Genomic DNA, 16,381 nt, shown 5'->3' with positions numbered 1-16,381 from the left:
CGACTATGGTGTTTGCTTTGTGTCTGGAGATGTGGTGCGGCAAGGAGATTGAGGGTTGGGGAGGGGTAGGGGAGGGCTGGAAGGGCAGAGATGGGGAGAAAACCTGGTGGGGAAGGAGAAGGAAATCCAGTGTTGTTGAGGAACATGGGCAAACATGCAAAGGCATAGCACAACCCTGTTCTCCAAATGAGCCCCTTTATAGCTGCGAAGCGTAGAGTATTGTTGGCAAGTCACTGATGGGAGAACTGATCTGGCAGTGGATTTGGATCTTAGCCAGTTTAAAGTCTCCATTTTGATCTGTGCCTGCAGCTGGTATAACTCAATTGTTGATTGTTCACAAAAGAGGCACATTGCTGAAGATTTTGCTATTCTATAAAAATGTAAAAATGCCAAATTTCAATCAATCACAGCAATTTATATTACAGGAGGAAAGGGTGCAGATTGGTTGGTAAGTCAAACTATAGACTTGCTGTTGCACTTTCTATGGCAACACTGCAGCCTATCAGACTTGCATTGCCAAACAATCAGGACACTTTCCTCCTTTAGTGTAAATTGTTGTGGTCGTTTGAACTTTGCCATTCTTGTGTTTGTATAAATAAGTGCGAACCGAACGACTTTAACAACATATTCTCCTTTCAACCTCACATTCCTGAGAAATCTGCAACATAATATTTTCAAAGCACACTGTCATGTGAGAGTACTTTTAAGAAATGGATGTTTAAGCAATATACCTTTAAGAAATGGAGCAGCTCATATTACTGAAGTGATGTCAGAGGGTGGGGGGAGCTGAGTTCACTTCTGCTTTTAGTTTCAGTTTGAGAGAGAGCAGCTGAAAAGTGCCTGGCTTGTTTGCTGTGAGCTGTTTGAAAGGAGAAAGCCAGTTTTGAGGAAAAGAGCTTGGGTGTGTCTGTGTTTGCAGTAAACGGGATCTGCTGTGATCTCTGCCATGAAAGACTATCTCTGAATCATTTGGGTGATTTAAACTCATAATAGTAATGCCTTTAACCTGATGTGTTTCTGTTGTTAAAGGTGAAGTCTTTTGGAGGTTTAAAGGAACATTTTTATGGATTATTTAGTGTTGTATTATTTTCGGGGTTATCTTTGAAATAAGGGGTGTTAAGTGATCCAATGTTTATTTAAAAGGTTAAGTTGAATTAATGGAATAAACATTGTTTTGTGTTTAAAAACCCACATGTCCATAAATGTAATACCACAGCTGGGGAACAAGCCGTGTGCTTCAAAAGCAACAATCCATTAAAGGGAGAGGTTGGTTGAACTCCATGATACATTTTGGGGCTCTGAAAATGCCGCTCCTGTAACAATTGGTGGCTCGAGGGGGATAAAAGTCTATCTATTTGATTGGCTTTTGTGAACTCAAAGACAGTGAAGGAATATTGCTTTTCCGGTGTGGCATTTGAGTTTAAGTGTGTTGTGGACAATGGCTCTTTCAGAGGCTCAGACGTTTTTGGGTGTGGAGAATGTCACACGCAGTACCTTACGGACAGAGACGAAAAGTAGACTGTTAGGATTGGCAAAAACATTGCAGTTAACATTACCTGACAAAATGCGAAAAGATGAGGTAATTATGGCGGTGGTTAAGCTTTTAAAGTTGCCTGAGATAGAGTCTGACTCATTGGAAATGGCAAAAATTCAGTTGCAAATTAAACAAATGGAACATGAGAAAGAATTAAAGCAACTTGAATACGAAACAGAGAGAGAGGAAAAAGAAAGAGTGAGAGAAGAAAAAGAAAAAGAAATGGAGATACAGATCAGGGAAAAAGATAAGGAAAGGGAGGGGAAAAAGATAAAGAGGGGAGTTTGAACTTCGTAAAATGGCCATGAAACATGACAGTCAATTAAAATTGGCAAACGTAAAGGGAAACGTACAGTTGGATGATAGTGATGAGGATAGCGAGAAAGAGCATCATAGTCGAAGGCTTGGTGGGAATCTATTTAAATATGTCCAAGTATTGCCAAAGTTTGACGAGAAGGAAGTGGGAGCCTTTTTCATTTCATTTGAGAAGGTAGCTAAACAAATGAAATGGCCACAGGACATGTGGGTATTACTGATTCAAACAAAGCTGGTAGGTAGACATTGTGAAGTTTTTGCATCACTACTGGAGGAGATAGCTAGAACGTATGAGGAGGTGAAAAAATCCATCTTTAGTGCATATGAGCTAGTGCCTGAAGCTTACAGACAAAGGTTTAGAAATTTAAGGATAGAATTTGGTCAAACATACATGGAGTTTGAAAGGCTCAAACAGAGTAATTTTGATAGGTGGATAAGGGCTTTGAAAATAGACCAAAAGTATGAAGCTCTCAGAAAAATTATACTTTTGGAGGAGTTGGTTTCCGACATCAGTTTCAGCCTGTGAGGGATAGAAACTGGGGACATGAGAAATAATCAAGTGGTAAAGGTAAAGGTGATCTGATGGGAGACAATAAAGAGAGTGGTACCTCAGATTAAAAAAGAAATCCAGGAGGGTGGAAAAGAAATGAAAAGTTTCAACTGTAATAAACTAGGCCACGTAAAGTCAGAGTGTTGGTGGTTGAAGAAAAGCACTGGGAAGGCTGATGTGGTAAAACAGGATAAGACAGTGGGATTAGTTAGAGTGGTTAAGGAAAGCCCAACGGAAGCGAAGGAGGTGGAAACGATTGTACAGCCTGTTCAAGAGGTAATTGTTAAGAAGGTGCCAGATGGCTTTAAAGAATTTACTTGTGTGGGTAAAGTTTACTCATGTGTATCAGGAGGAGCAGGTAAAGAAGTCACAATTTTAAGAGATACAGGGGCTAGTCAATCTTTAATGGTAAGAGATGAGGAATTATGAGGTTTGGGAAGAATGTTGCCAGAAAAGGTGGTGATATGTGGAATTCAGGGTGAGAGGAGTAGCATTCCATTATATGAGGTAAGGTTGGAAAGTGCAGTGAAGAGTGGTGAAGTGGTAGTAGCAGTAACAGAGAAACTATCGTATCCAGGAATACAGTTTATCTTGGGTAATGATATAGCTGGATTGCAGGTGGGAGTGATGCCTACTTTGGTTGATAAGCCAGTGGAAAATCAGACAACTGAAGGGCTGAAGGACAAATATCCTGGCATTTTTCCGGATTGTGGAGTAACCCTGTCGCAAAGTCACAGGTTAAGACAAGAGGAGAAATCAAAGAGTGAAGATTAAGTTGAAGTGCAATTATCAGAAACAATTTTTGATCAGATGGTTGAAAAAGAACAAGAACAGGTGGAGGATGAGGCAGATATTTTCAGGTCAGGAATATTGGCAGAGTTACAACAGAAAGATGTAGAAATAAAACGGATATATCAGAAAGCATATACGGAAGAGGAATCTGAGAGTATACCAGAGTGTTATTACCGTAAAGTGATGTCTTGATGAGAAAATGGAGACCTGTACATATGCAAGTGGATGAAAGTGGGCAGAAGTTCATTAAGTAGTATTGCCGGTAGGGTATAGAAAGGAGGTGTTGTGAGTTACACATGAGGTACCAGTGGGAGGTCATTTGGGAATAAGGAAAACTCAAGCTAAAATCCAGAAACATTTTTATTGGCCTGGACTACATAAAGATGTAGTTAAATGTTGTTCATCATGTCACACATATCAAGTGATAGGGAAACCTCAAGCAGTCATAAAACCAGCACCCTTAATACCCATTCCAGCATTTGAGGAACCTTTTACAAGGGTCCTAATCGATTGATTAGGACCGCTTCCTAAAAAAAAGTGGGAATCAATATCTTTTTACTATAATGGATGTGTCTACTAGGTTTCCAGGAGCCATTCCAGTACATAATTTTACAGCTAAACGGATTGTGGAGGAGTTACTTAAATTCTTTACTAGATATGGACTACCCACAGAAATTCAATCGGATCAAGGATCAAATGTTACTTCAAAGTTATTCAAAGATGTTATGGATAGTTTAGGAATAAAACAATTGAAATGAACTGCGTACTATCCAGAATCGCAGGGAGCATTAGAAAGGTGTAATCAGACATTAAAGACAATGTTGAGGGCGTATTGTCAAGATTATCCAGAGGATTGTGCTAAAGGAATTCCATTCATATTGTTTGCAATAGGGATGCACCTAATGAGTCTACCAAATCTAGTCCTTTTGAACTAAATTTTGGTCATGAGCTAAGAGGACCTCTTAAATTGATTAAGGGAAAATTGGTGGGTGAGAAATCAGAGAAATTACACTATTGGATTACGTGTCCAATTTTAGGGAATGATTAACAAGAATGGACTCTTACCCTATCCCACGTTTGAAGGATTGCATTGAGAAAGTGGGACAATCTGCTTTTATTTCCAACTTCCAGACATGGAAAGAACATGTAAAACATCGTATGGAGTTCTTCGATCAACTTCAGGAGGCGGGTTTGGTGATGAACCTAGCCGAAAGTGAAATTGGAGAAGCCCGAAATACTTTCCTTGAGGAGTTTCCGATACCCTCAAGACGAAGGAAAATAATGCGATTTCTTAGCATGAGTGGGTTTGATCGAACCTTTGTGCAAAGGTTTTTTTGGCGGGATTACTCCACTGATGGACTTGCTAAAGAAACGTCAAAAATTTCAATGGATAGCGGACTTTCAACAGGCATTTGACTGCCTGAAAGCTGTGATAACCGATGTTCCTATATTACAGAATTGCAAGGGATCTGTGATCAGATTGAACTGAAGTATCTAACTTTAAAGAGAATTGCCGCGGCATAGAGGAATGGATGGATTGTGCATTGACTTTCTTGTTCAAAGAGATTGTCAATTGAGAAGGATTTCGGTTGGAGGAAGAAGAATGGGAAAGATGGACTTTATTATTATGCCTGTTTGCGTGTGTTTATTTTGTGAATCGAAAAAGTATATTTACTGTGTATATTTCTTGAAGTTGATGGTTTATTTTTTTTCCTTGGGGGAGGTGTCATGTGAGAGTACCTTTAAGAAATGGATGTTTAAGCAATGTACCTTTACGAAATAGAGCAGCTCATATTACTGAAGTGATGTCAGAGGGTGGGGGAGCTGAGCTCACTTCCACTTTTAGTTTTAGTTTGAGAGGGAGCAGCTGAAAAGTGCCTGGCTGGTTTTCTGTGAGCTGTTTGAAAGGAGAAAGCCAGTTTTGAGGAAACGAGCTTGGGTGTGTCTGTGTTTTTGCAGTGAGCGGGATCTACTGTGATCTCTGCCATGAAAGACTATCTCTGAACGTTTTGGGGCGGCACGGTGGCACAGTGGTTAGCATTGCTGCCTACGGCGCTGAGGACCCGGGTTCGAATCCCGGCCCTGGGTCACTGTCTGTGAGGAGTTTGCACATTCTCCCCGTGTCTGCGTGGGTTTCACCCCCACAACCCAAAGATGTGCAGGTTAGGTGGATTGGCCATGTTAAATTGCCCCTTAATTGGAAAAAATGAATTGGATATTCTAAATTAAAAAAAAAAAATAATTTAAAAAAAAATCTCTGAACCTTTTGGGTGATTTAAACTCATAATAGTAATGCCTTTAACCTGATGTGTTTCTGTTGTTAAAGGTGAAGTCTTTTGGAGGTTTGAAGGAACATTTTTATGGATTATTTAGTGTTGTATTATTTTCGGGGTTATCTTTGAAGTAAGGGGTGTTAAGTGATCCAATGTTTATTTAAAAGGTTAAGTTGAATTAATGGAATAAACATTGTTTTGTGTTTAAAAACCCACATGTCCATAAATGTAATACCACACCTGGAGAACAAACCGTGTGCTTCAAAAGCAACAATCCATTAAAGGGAGAGGTTTGTTGAACTCCATGATGCATTTTGGGGTTCTGAAAACACCTCTCCCATAACAACAGAAACAGGTCATGTGGATAAATTAGTTCATTTGTCAGTTTATGCTACACATGAGCCTCCTACCATCAACTAACCTAACCATCACGGCCTTCTATTTCTTTCTCCCTCGTACTTATTTACCTTTTTCAAAAATGCATCTCAGCTAATCACCTCAACTACTTTTCATGGTCGCAAATTCTATATTATAGTTCCTCTCTTGGTAAAGAGGCTGTTGAAGAGTCATTAAAAATACTATAAAATAATTTTTAAATGCTAAAATATAGGGAGGGGGAATTTTCACTCATGTTTTCATGGACGGAAAACCCTGTTAGAGTCCCAAAGCCGCTTTTATGCCAGCAGGAATTCCCCGATCGATTGTCCCCACCCTCTGCCGATGATATAACAGATATCCCGAAGCTCAATGTCATTATAAATACATTTAAATGCCATTTGCCCTTTACACATGATCATCTCCCAGGTTAACTTGTCCATGGCACACCAGCATGAATTACATATATTAAAATTACTTACTGCTTTGGGGGCTGGGTTCTATTTTTTTAAAGAAGAGAAATAGCAGCGTATTAAACACTCAAATAAAATGGGTAAGGAGTTAAACTGGAATATTCCTGTCTAACAATTCTTGGCTCACTATCAAGAGAAGCCCCACAGTCTCTCGCTCTAATTCAGTATTGGATACTTTTGTGGAGGGTGCAGGGAAGCAGAAAAATTACCAATTGGAATTTCAGACTTCCTTGGGAATTCCTATGGAGGTCAAGGTATCAGAACTTCTGCCGATTCCGATGCACATCTAGGGTCATGCATCCAGTCTCTGATGATCCAGTGGCTGGATGACCTAGGCAAAGAACTTGCAGTTGGTTAAAGACTGTGCAGACCCCAAAATGGGTAACTTTGTCATTAGTTTTTATTTTATTTATTTATTTATAAAATAAATTTAGAGGACCAAATTCATTTTTTCCAATTAAGGGGCCAATCCACTTACCCTGCACATCTTTGGGTTGTGGGGGCAAAACCCACGCAGACACGGGGAGAATGTGTATACTGCACACAGACAGTGACACGGGGCCAGGATCGAACCCAGGACCTTGGCGCCGTGAGGCAACAGTGCTAACAACAGCGCCACCGTGCTGTCCTTACTTTGTCACTAGTATGTGTCATGCCAGCTTGCTTGTTTCAATGCAGCACTGACACTGAGCATGTGAAGGAAATGCTCCCCCAAATCAGCACAGCCTTCTTAAAGACTACCTATTACTGTGATGAATATCAGACTGACCACAGAGTCAGATAAAATAAAAAGATTTTGTAAGAATCAAACTCACGTCCAGGAATTGATTTTGGTGCAGAGCGTGTGTCACACAAGTAAAACAAAATCTATATAAATACAAGTGTCTTTCAGAAACAAGTGTCTTTGGGGCAGCAGGGTAGCATGGTGGTTAGCATAAATGCTTCACAGCTCCAGGGTCCCAGGTTCGATTCCCGGCTGGGTCACTGCCTGTGTGGAGTCTGCACGTCCTCCCCCTGTGTGCGTGGGTTTCCTCCGGGTGCGCCGGTTTCCGCCCACAGTCCAAAGATGTGCGGGTTAGGTGGATTGGCCATGCGAAATTGCCCGTAGTGGCCTAATAAAAGTAAGGTTAAGGGGGGGGGGGTTGTTGGGTTACGGGTATAGGGTGGATACGTGGGTTTGAGTAGGGTGATCATGGCTCGGCACAACATTGAGGGCCGAAGGGCCTGTTCTGTGCTGTACTGTTCTATGTTCTATGTAACCCTAATGCCCATTGGGATAGAAACATAACAAATAGAATGGTGAATAAGACTTAAATCGTTCAATCTACCTCAAACAACAAATGCAACAAAGAGACTAAATTGTATTCCAGGATCTTCAATTGATAAACATAAAATTCTTCCTGATATCATTGGCAAAAATGAGAGGCTCACAGCTCCACAGAGATAACATATAGTTTGAACCCATTAGTCTCGCTATATTTTAAGATGTAGTGGCACAGACATTGCAATTAAACACCGAAATAACATGTCCGATAAATGGCCTCTTTAAAAAAATGGTGGGAATCCTATACCTGTGAAATAGCCATCTTTTAAAATTGCTACTAAAAGACTAGTTCCTTTCAGGGTACGAAGCTGTCATCCTTAAGAGAAAGATATATAAATCTACAGATATGCATAGCTGTCTCTAAGACAAGCTGCTTAAGAAGAATGTATAAAAGAGACAGGTTTGACAGAATCAGGACTCAGTCTTCCGTCCTGCAGGGAGCACTGTCACTGTTCTGTTCCCTGTCTGTTTCTTCAGGCAAGTCTCTCGAGACTTTTGTGAGTATGTTTTTATTACTCTGTTAAAAGTTTTTGAAGTTAGAGATACTTTTGGATATCCATGTCAAAGTATATTTTTCTCTTAATAATGACAAACTGTTTGCAGACTTACATTAATGATTATCATTATCAGATTACTTATACTCTGTAACACTGTTCTATGCTTTAAAATGTTTATAATAAAACCTCACTAAAAATATAAAAATATAACTGTGGATGTGTTACATTGAGTAAGTTTGAAATTCCTAGACGCTTGTTAGGATGTCCTAAGCAACAAGGATCCAGGCTGAGAAAGTAACGATTTAGGTTGAGCAACCTTGCTGGGGGAATCTCCCGCCAGAACACAACTGAAAGCTATTTAAATAAGCTGGAAGAATAACCTCCCTCGAATGAGGGCTGTTCTGTTTTGTATAGGAACATAACTTTGCCTCTTTCAATGGCTTAGTCAGAAGCAGACTATTAAGATTAATCTTCCAGGTCAGAAACCCTAAATCATTCACCTTACCAGGTCCCTATAACTTTCTGATACCGAGCCACAATCGAGATCTGATGGCACTTCCCCTAGGGCACTCTGTCCTCCTGGTAGCACAAAGGGGCAGATGACTGAGGGAAAGCTTGCCCGCTGTCAGCATTTACTTTTGGTGAGATAGGGGTGCAGCGTGGGAAGAAATCCATTCCCCTGTGGAGCCAGAGGAAGATCCTCTCAGAGGTTTATTGGATGGATACCTGACATTGATCCTAAATCCTTTATATGTACTTCTGTAGCTGCCTGGTACAGACAAAAGTGGGCATTCAAATGGAGCAAGGTCCTCACTCTCCTCCACAGGTTTCTATATCACTGAATACAATGGTGTGTTTACACTTACCTTGTGAAGGAAATGCTCACAGTGACCTGGATTATTTTCTAATTGGGGTGGATTCGAAACAGGAAATGGAAAATAAAGTTTTTAGAGGCTTCTATCTCGAATCTGCTCTCCCCCCCACCCATCTCAAAAAAGTAGGATCCCAATTTGAACAATTGAGCAGCCTTCTGACAGAAACAGATGTGCTATACAATTATGTACAGGCCCAATTGGAAACCGCTTGATGGGATTTGCAACAAGCCACCCACCCACGCCCTGACTCTCATCTACCTCATTTTCAATGGTTGACTGCCTATTTTTCTGGTGGACAACTCAGTTGACAATCGCCTCAATAACTTACGGTACTTTTTATGTTGGAGGGAGTGTTGTTATGGCAATCAATATATATACCATGATAATTTGACTTTAACTGTCAGTTGCTTACATGATGGCGGCACAGTGGTTAACACTGTTGCCTCTCATCAGAGATCCAGGTCCAATTCCGGTCTTAGATCACAGTCTGTGTGGAGTTTTCACTTTCTCCCCGTTTCTGTGTGGGTTTCCTCCAGGTGCGCTGGTTTTCTTCCTCCTACAGTTCAAAGATGTGCAGGTTAGGTGAATTGGTCATGCTAAAATGCCCTTTAGTGTCCAAAGATGTGTAGGTTAGGTTAAGAAGTGGTTAGGTTATGAATAGGGCAGTGAAGGGAGCTTTGGTGGAATGCATTTTCAGAGGTCAATGCAGACTCAAAGGGCCGAATGGCCTCCTTCTGCACTGTAGGGATTTGATTCTATGATGAGCTACTGTCTTTCAGCTATTCAAACCTGATTTCTGAACAGTTTATGAAATCAATTATAAACTTATTTACATCTTTAAATTTCCCTTAAGATCTGACTGTGAAATGTCCATTTTGGATCATTTTGTATCAGCAGCAGGAGATTAAACTGCATCAACAACACGAAATTGAGACATTGTCACAATGGCATTGTTAAGTAACCAGGAAAAAAGGTCTATTATCTGATGTTGCTAACTTGTAGCAGAAATTGAGACATTTATTTCTATTAGTTCTTCCTTTCTATCAACAACTTGCATAAACATAGTTGTTAAAATGAAGACCAAGTATTGATGCTGGATGAAAACATTTGTTATTCTTACAATTTTACGAGTGTTTTCTGACTAAATTATTCCAACCTTGGCAAGTCTTCTGTGTTCATTGTTTTTTTTGTTTATAATGCATGACATTGTCTCAAGGTTAACTCAATCATGCATTCTCACTTCATAAAAGGACACATGAATCATGCAATATTTTGGCCAGTTTAAAACATCACTTGCAGGATCACGTTATTATGCAATTCAGCCATAAATTCACAATTAAGCAGCAAATACTTTATTTGAAAGACTTTGGGCGGGATTCTCCGACCACCCGCCGGGTCGAAGAATCGCCGGGGGTCGGCGTGAATCCCGCCCGTGCCATCCTCCAAATTCTCCGGTCCCACATAAATCGGCCCGCCGTGAATCGCGCCTCCCGCCTCGGAGAATAGCAGGGATCGGCGCGACTCAATGGGCACCGGGGCTGCCCGAATTCCCGCGATGGGCCGATGTCCCGCCTGTTTTTTGCCAGTCCCGCCGGCGTAAATTAGAGTAGGTCCTTACCAGTGGGACCGGGCGGCGCAGTGGCCTCCGGGGTTCTTGGGGGGGCACGGGGGATCTGGCCCCGGGAGGTGCCCCCACGTTGGCCTGGCCCGCGATCGGGGCCCACCATTCCGCCGGCGGGCCTTGCCGTGGGGGCACTCTATTGTTCCGCACCGGCGGCTGTAGCAGTCTGCCATTGCCGGTGCAGAAACGAAGCCCTCTGCACATGCGCGGGGATAACGCTAGCACACGCTGGTGCTCCCGCACATGCGCCAACTCGCACCGGCCGGCGGAGACCCTTCGGCGCTGGTTGGCATGGTTGCAAGCCCCTTTCCCACTGGCCGGCGGGGCGCAAACCACTCCGGGGCGGGCCTAGCCCCTGAAGCTGTGGAGGATTCCGCACCTTTGGGGCAGCCCAATGCCGGAGTGGTTCACGCCACTCCGTCCCACTGGAGTTGCCCGCCCCGCCGATTACTGCAGAATCCCACCCTTTGCATCCAATGTATGCATTCTGATTGCTGCTGCAAAGGTTACTGTGTAGAACTCAGAATGAATTTATGGCATTTACGGAATGTGGCTCTACCGACATAAACAGAGAGCAGCAACGTGAAGAAAGTTTGCCTTCTATTTTACTTGAATAATACTATAAATAGCAAATGCAGACCTATAATTCAATTCTTATAATCAACTTCTGGAGAGATTGGTCACCTAGCTTATTTTTGGGAAAACCTCTAAATTCAGGCAAGATGACATTTGAATGACTAGTATTGTACTTCTCCAATCGCTGGGGCGCGTACGAAAGCAGCATGCTTCCTGTCTGAATTTCATCCTGCTGCAACGCTTTATTAGGGCGGCACATTGGCACAGTGGTTAGTACTGCCACCTCGCAGCGCCATGGCCTCGGGTGACTGTGTGGAATATGGCGCTTTCTCCCCGTATCTGCGTGGGTTTCCACCGGGTGCTCCGGTTTTCTCCCACAGCCCAAAGATGTGCAGGGATTGGACGATTGGCCATTTAAATTTCTCCTTCGGGTCCAAAAGGTTAGGTGGGGTTTCAGGGATAAGGTCGGGGGTGGGGGGGGGGCCTAGGCAAGCTACTCTTTCCAAATGTTGGTGCAGAATCGATGGGCCGAATGGCTTCCTTCTGCACTGTAGAGATTCTATGATATTGGTAAATGCTGAGGGGGGCCATTTTGTTTCATTGTGTGAAAAATATATCCACTTTAAAAGTCAACATTTCAAAGAGGCTTTCGTTCAGCCCTACCCGTGGCTTTATAATAGTTTCTCCAATTAATCCATCATAGCTACGATCAGGCCGTAGGAAATCAAGGAACAATGAAATGTCTGGTTATCATCTGAGGCAGCTTCTGACGTCAATCTGGTCATCTCTACACACTTTGGAACATGAGCAGGCACAATCACATGCTTATCTCGACAGGAAACTTACCCTCCTGAATATGTAATCAACCTACACGCTGTAAGTAAAATGAGCAGAAGTTAATGTGACCAACATGAAGAGCACATTTCCTCTGAGCGCGAAATGCTGCGTCCTCTGTACTCCGTGGCCTGGATATTTTTGTTTTTTCTGTCTGACCCTGCTCTAAAGATAAAAGTATCAGGCTGAGCAATTTTTGCAAGAAGATTTTGTCAGCGCACAATGTATGTTTTGTTACATGATAGCCCTGATGCTGAAACCTTATATGTGTAAACGAACTGTTTTCGTGGAAAGACAGACGGAGCAGAGCAAATTAATTATACATTGAAACTGCAGATTACAGCTGCGGCTGCTAATTTCACATGACATGCCTTCGAGATTTATTTTTTTAAACGCTGTCTTGGTTTCTGCTAATATTACTTCACTCTTGCTTTGCACAATTGTTAGGTGTCAAAATACTAAACATTTTGACACCCAAGTTGTAATATTCCAAATAGGAGCTCTGAAGTGGGAATGAATGTCTTCTCCGTGGTCCTAGTGGAGTACGAGCTCTCCTGCTCGGGGTGAGGGAACTCTGATTAACCTTTGTATAAAAGGTCGGCCAGTAAGGCCCCTACTAGAGAGTAACCCAGTAGTGAGGGGCAGTGTATGCACCGTAGAGTAAATAAATCGAATTCTTTACTCAGGAAGAAGTCTTACAACACCAAGTTAAAGCCCAACAGGTTTGTTTCAAACACGAGCTTTCGGAGCACTGCTCCTTCCTCAGGTGAATGGAGAGGTATGTTCCAGAAACATTTATATAGACAGTCAGAGATGCCAGACAATGCTTGGAGTGCGAGTATTTGCGGGTAATCAAATCTTTACAGATCCAGAGATAGAGGGTCCTACCAACTGTCCTGGCTTGAGACAATTCACACCTCTTTAACCTGGGATTACCCCCTATCTCTGGATCTGTAAAGATTTGATTACCCGCAAATGCTCGCACTCCAAGCATTGTCTGGCATCTCTGACTTTGTCCATATAAATGTTTCTGGAACATACCTCTCCATTCACCTGAGGAAGGAGCAGTGCTCCGAAAGCTCGTGTTTGAAACAAACCTGTTGGACTTTAACCTGGTGTTGTAAGACTTCTTACTGTGCTCACCCCAGTCCAACGCCGGCATCTCCACATCATTACTTTATCCAGTGTGGACTCCCCCTGTGTCCTTATCAAACAAGGAATCCTCCTCCTCTTACAATTGTAAGGATTCCTTTGAATCAGAGTCTAGATTAACTTTACCTTCAATCGTAACTTTTTTGGGGAAGAGGGAAATTCTGCCATGCATGTTCAAAGATAGGTATTGCCCTCAGTTTTCAAGGTGGGAGCAGATAATTTTGGCAAGTCTTTTTTTGCCATTTTTCCGTTTAAGTAATATTGATAAAATAACTCTTCTCGATCCTAAGCATTACTGTTTACGGTATCGGGCAATATTCAGCATAGTATTGTGAGGGTGTGCTACATCATCAGGTAGCAACTTTCAGGTGAAATGTTGAACTCCTATCTCAAGCTGACTGTTAAAATTCCTCAGCACTACTTGAAGAATAGGAAAGTTAAAGCCCCTCGGAGCTCCGCTCAATGGAGCTGCTGGGCTTCGTGGGAGAACAACAGCAGAACCATGGTGTCTCAGGCCCTTGTTCTGATGTTCACCCTCCATTTCCTCCTACTTGAAGCATTAGGTGCATCCAGCAACCAAGTGCAGAACATGTCCTCACAAAGGGCCTGCAGGCTCAGTCTGCCACTTTAAAGCCAAGGTGCTGAAACGTGCACCAATTAAATGCAAAAATTGGTGGCTATATGTCTGATTCCTAAAATGCACCATTTTTTCACTCTTTAACCCCATGTCATTAGCAGAATGGTCAAGAACGTGGGGACATCAATTTAAGACGATTTGCAAAACAACAAGATTAAATGAGGAAAAACCTTTTATAAACCGAGCAAATGATTAGGATCTGGAATGCACTGCCTGAGAGTCTGGTGGAGGCAGATTCAATTGTGGTTTCCGAAAAAGATTGCACAATTATCTGAAAAGGATTTGCAAGGCTATGGGGAAAGGTTTATGGAGTGGGACTAGCTGTGTTGCTTTCGCACGTAACATGATGGGCTGAATGGTCTCCTGTGCTGTAATTATTCTATGCAAATAAAATGTGTGATGAAATTGCAGATGATCAATCCAATCTTCCAGGTTGAAACAGTTCCTAGGAATTGGCTCATAATGTCCCTAGATGGATCTACGAAAACGTAAGTGATACCATGGGCGAAATTCTCCCCTACCCGGCGGGGCAGGGGGTCCCGGCGTAGCACCTTTAGGGGCTAGGCCCGCACCGGAATGGCTCCCGCTCCGCCGACTGGCGCCAAAACTGGCGCCAACGGCCTTTGGCGCTACGCCGATAGGCGTCAGGGCTGGCCGAAAGGCCTTGCCCGGTCGGCGTGAGTCCGTGCATGCGCTGGAGCGTCAGCGGCTGCTGACGTCACCACCGGCGCATGCGTGGTGGAGGGGGTCTCTTCCGCCTCCGCCAAGGTGGAGGCCGTGGTGGTGGTGGAAGAAAAAGAGTGCCCCCACGGCACTGCTCCGCCCGCCGATCGATGGGCCCTGATCGCCGGCCAGGCCACTGTGGGGCACCCCCCCCCGGGGTCCGATCGCTCCGCACCCCTCCCCAAGACCCCGGGGGCCCGCTCGCGCCACCAATCTCACCGGCACAGAGGTGGTTTAAACCACGTCGGCGAGAGAGGCCTGACAGCGGCGGGACTTTGGCCCATCGCGGGCCGGAGAATCGCCGCACAGGGCACACCGATCAGCGCGGGGAGCCCGCCGTCCGGTGCGGTGCGATTCACGCTCCCGCCGATTCCCGGATGGCGGAGAATTCCAGCCACTGCAGGGGCAGGATTTACGCCTGCCCCGGGTGATTCCCCGACCCTGCGGGGGGTCGGAGAATTCCGCCCCATGTATTCAACAAACCCTATTAACTTAGAGTTTCTATAGCCATTCAGCCCACTGAGTCTGCCTGACACTCTGAAAGAACTTAATACCTAGGCCCATACACCCACCCTCTTTCTGTAACTCCAGCTAACCTACACATCCCTGGACGTGAAGGGACAATTTTAGCATAGCAAATCTACCTAACCTGCATATCTTGGACTGTAGGAGGAAGCCAGGGCACCTGGAGGAAACCCATGCAGACACAAGGAGAACGTGCAAATTCCACACAGGCAAGTCACCCAAGGCCGGAATTGAACCTTGGTCCCTGGAGCTGTGAGACAGAAGTGCTTACTATTGTGTCACCGTGGCACCGCTAAATAAAGTAACTAATGGTTGGTCTATAACTTGGAGCAGATGACAGTGTTCACCTTTGTTAAAGTAAGTTTGGTGAGAGTTAGAATTACAAATTAAAACGCAATAGTAGACAATCGATTGAAGTAAATATGACTTTTGGAAAAAGTTAGCTATACATATTTGATTTTATTTTGTTGGCATACATCTTTGCATTAATCAATACAAAGCTTTAGCATTAAGAGAGGAAACGGTATCCAAGGCCGAATAGACTAACTTATCTATTTTATGTATTTCATTGTTTTATAAAATTATAATCAAAATAGTGCACAACATTTTTTTCTTGCTTTTGCTTACAATGATCCCATAATACGATTGTTTTTCTCTATCGATGTTTGACAGGGTGAATAATAATCTTAGTATCTTTGACATGCCTTTGGTACACGTTCAGCCCCTTGCAGGAGCTTCTGCTGGCAAATGTGGGCAAAACGTTGAGTGCAGCTTTGAGAAGCTTCCAGGTGTAGCCTTGGCTACCAACTGGGACCTTCTGAATGTTAATGATTGAACAAAATCAAGCTTCCATGGTTAGTCCATAATTTCCTCCACCCCTTGTAATAGGAAAGAAAGTAAAAATTGCAATTTTATTACCAATTCCAGGCGAAAGTCCACTTTTAATCAAACTAATCCAAACTTAAGTGGCTCTGCATTTTTTTGTTACAAGTTGCACAAGCTTACTCAATGGCAGACAGCGAGAGAGAGAAGGCAGCCTTGAAGAACATGTGAGGAAAGTTAAGCTTTCTGAGCAATTAAGCAGTTAGCATGCTGATTGAAATGCTGCGTCCTTCATGTGGAAGGTGCCCAAATATCTGCTTAGCTTGCAGAATGGTGTCCCTTATGCTTGTCTCTCTCAAATGGAGAGAGGTGCCTATGGTTCTTTGTGGGCCATGCTAATTACTTGCCTCTTGCTAAGTACACTGTATAAAACTATCAGTGTTGATGATCGAGGATGTTTGTCTGTGACAGTCCATTTCAACT

General features: G+C 43.2%; 1 long non-coding RNA gene across 1 annotated transcript in view; it reads right to left on the bottom strand.

Annotated features, from left to right (window-relative positions):
- Positions 1 to 12,156, bottom strand: part of LOC119955061 — a 53,172-nt gene extending 41,016 nt beyond the window's left edge. Inside the window, exons 1-2 of the long non-coding RNA XR_005458378.1 lie at positions 12,052 to 12,156; positions 9,421 to 9,564 (exon numbers count right to left, since the gene is read on the bottom strand). This is a non-coding gene — a long non-coding RNA (uncharacterized LOC119955061). The remainder of the gene's footprint in view (positions 1 to 9,420; positions 9,565 to 12,051) is intronic.
- Between the last annotated feature and the right edge of the window lie 4,225 nt (positions 12,157 to 16,381).

Source organism: Scyliorhinus canicula, chromosome 20 (genome assembly GCF_902713615.1).
Source record: "Scyliorhinus canicula chromosome 20, sScyCan1.1, whole genome shotgun sequence".
In the NCBI taxonomy this organism is placed as follows: domain Eukaryota; kingdom Metazoa; phylum Chordata; class Chondrichthyes; order Carcharhiniformes; family Scyliorhinidae; genus Scyliorhinus; species Scyliorhinus canicula.
This window is presented reverse-complemented; position numbering and strand designations above follow the sequence as displayed.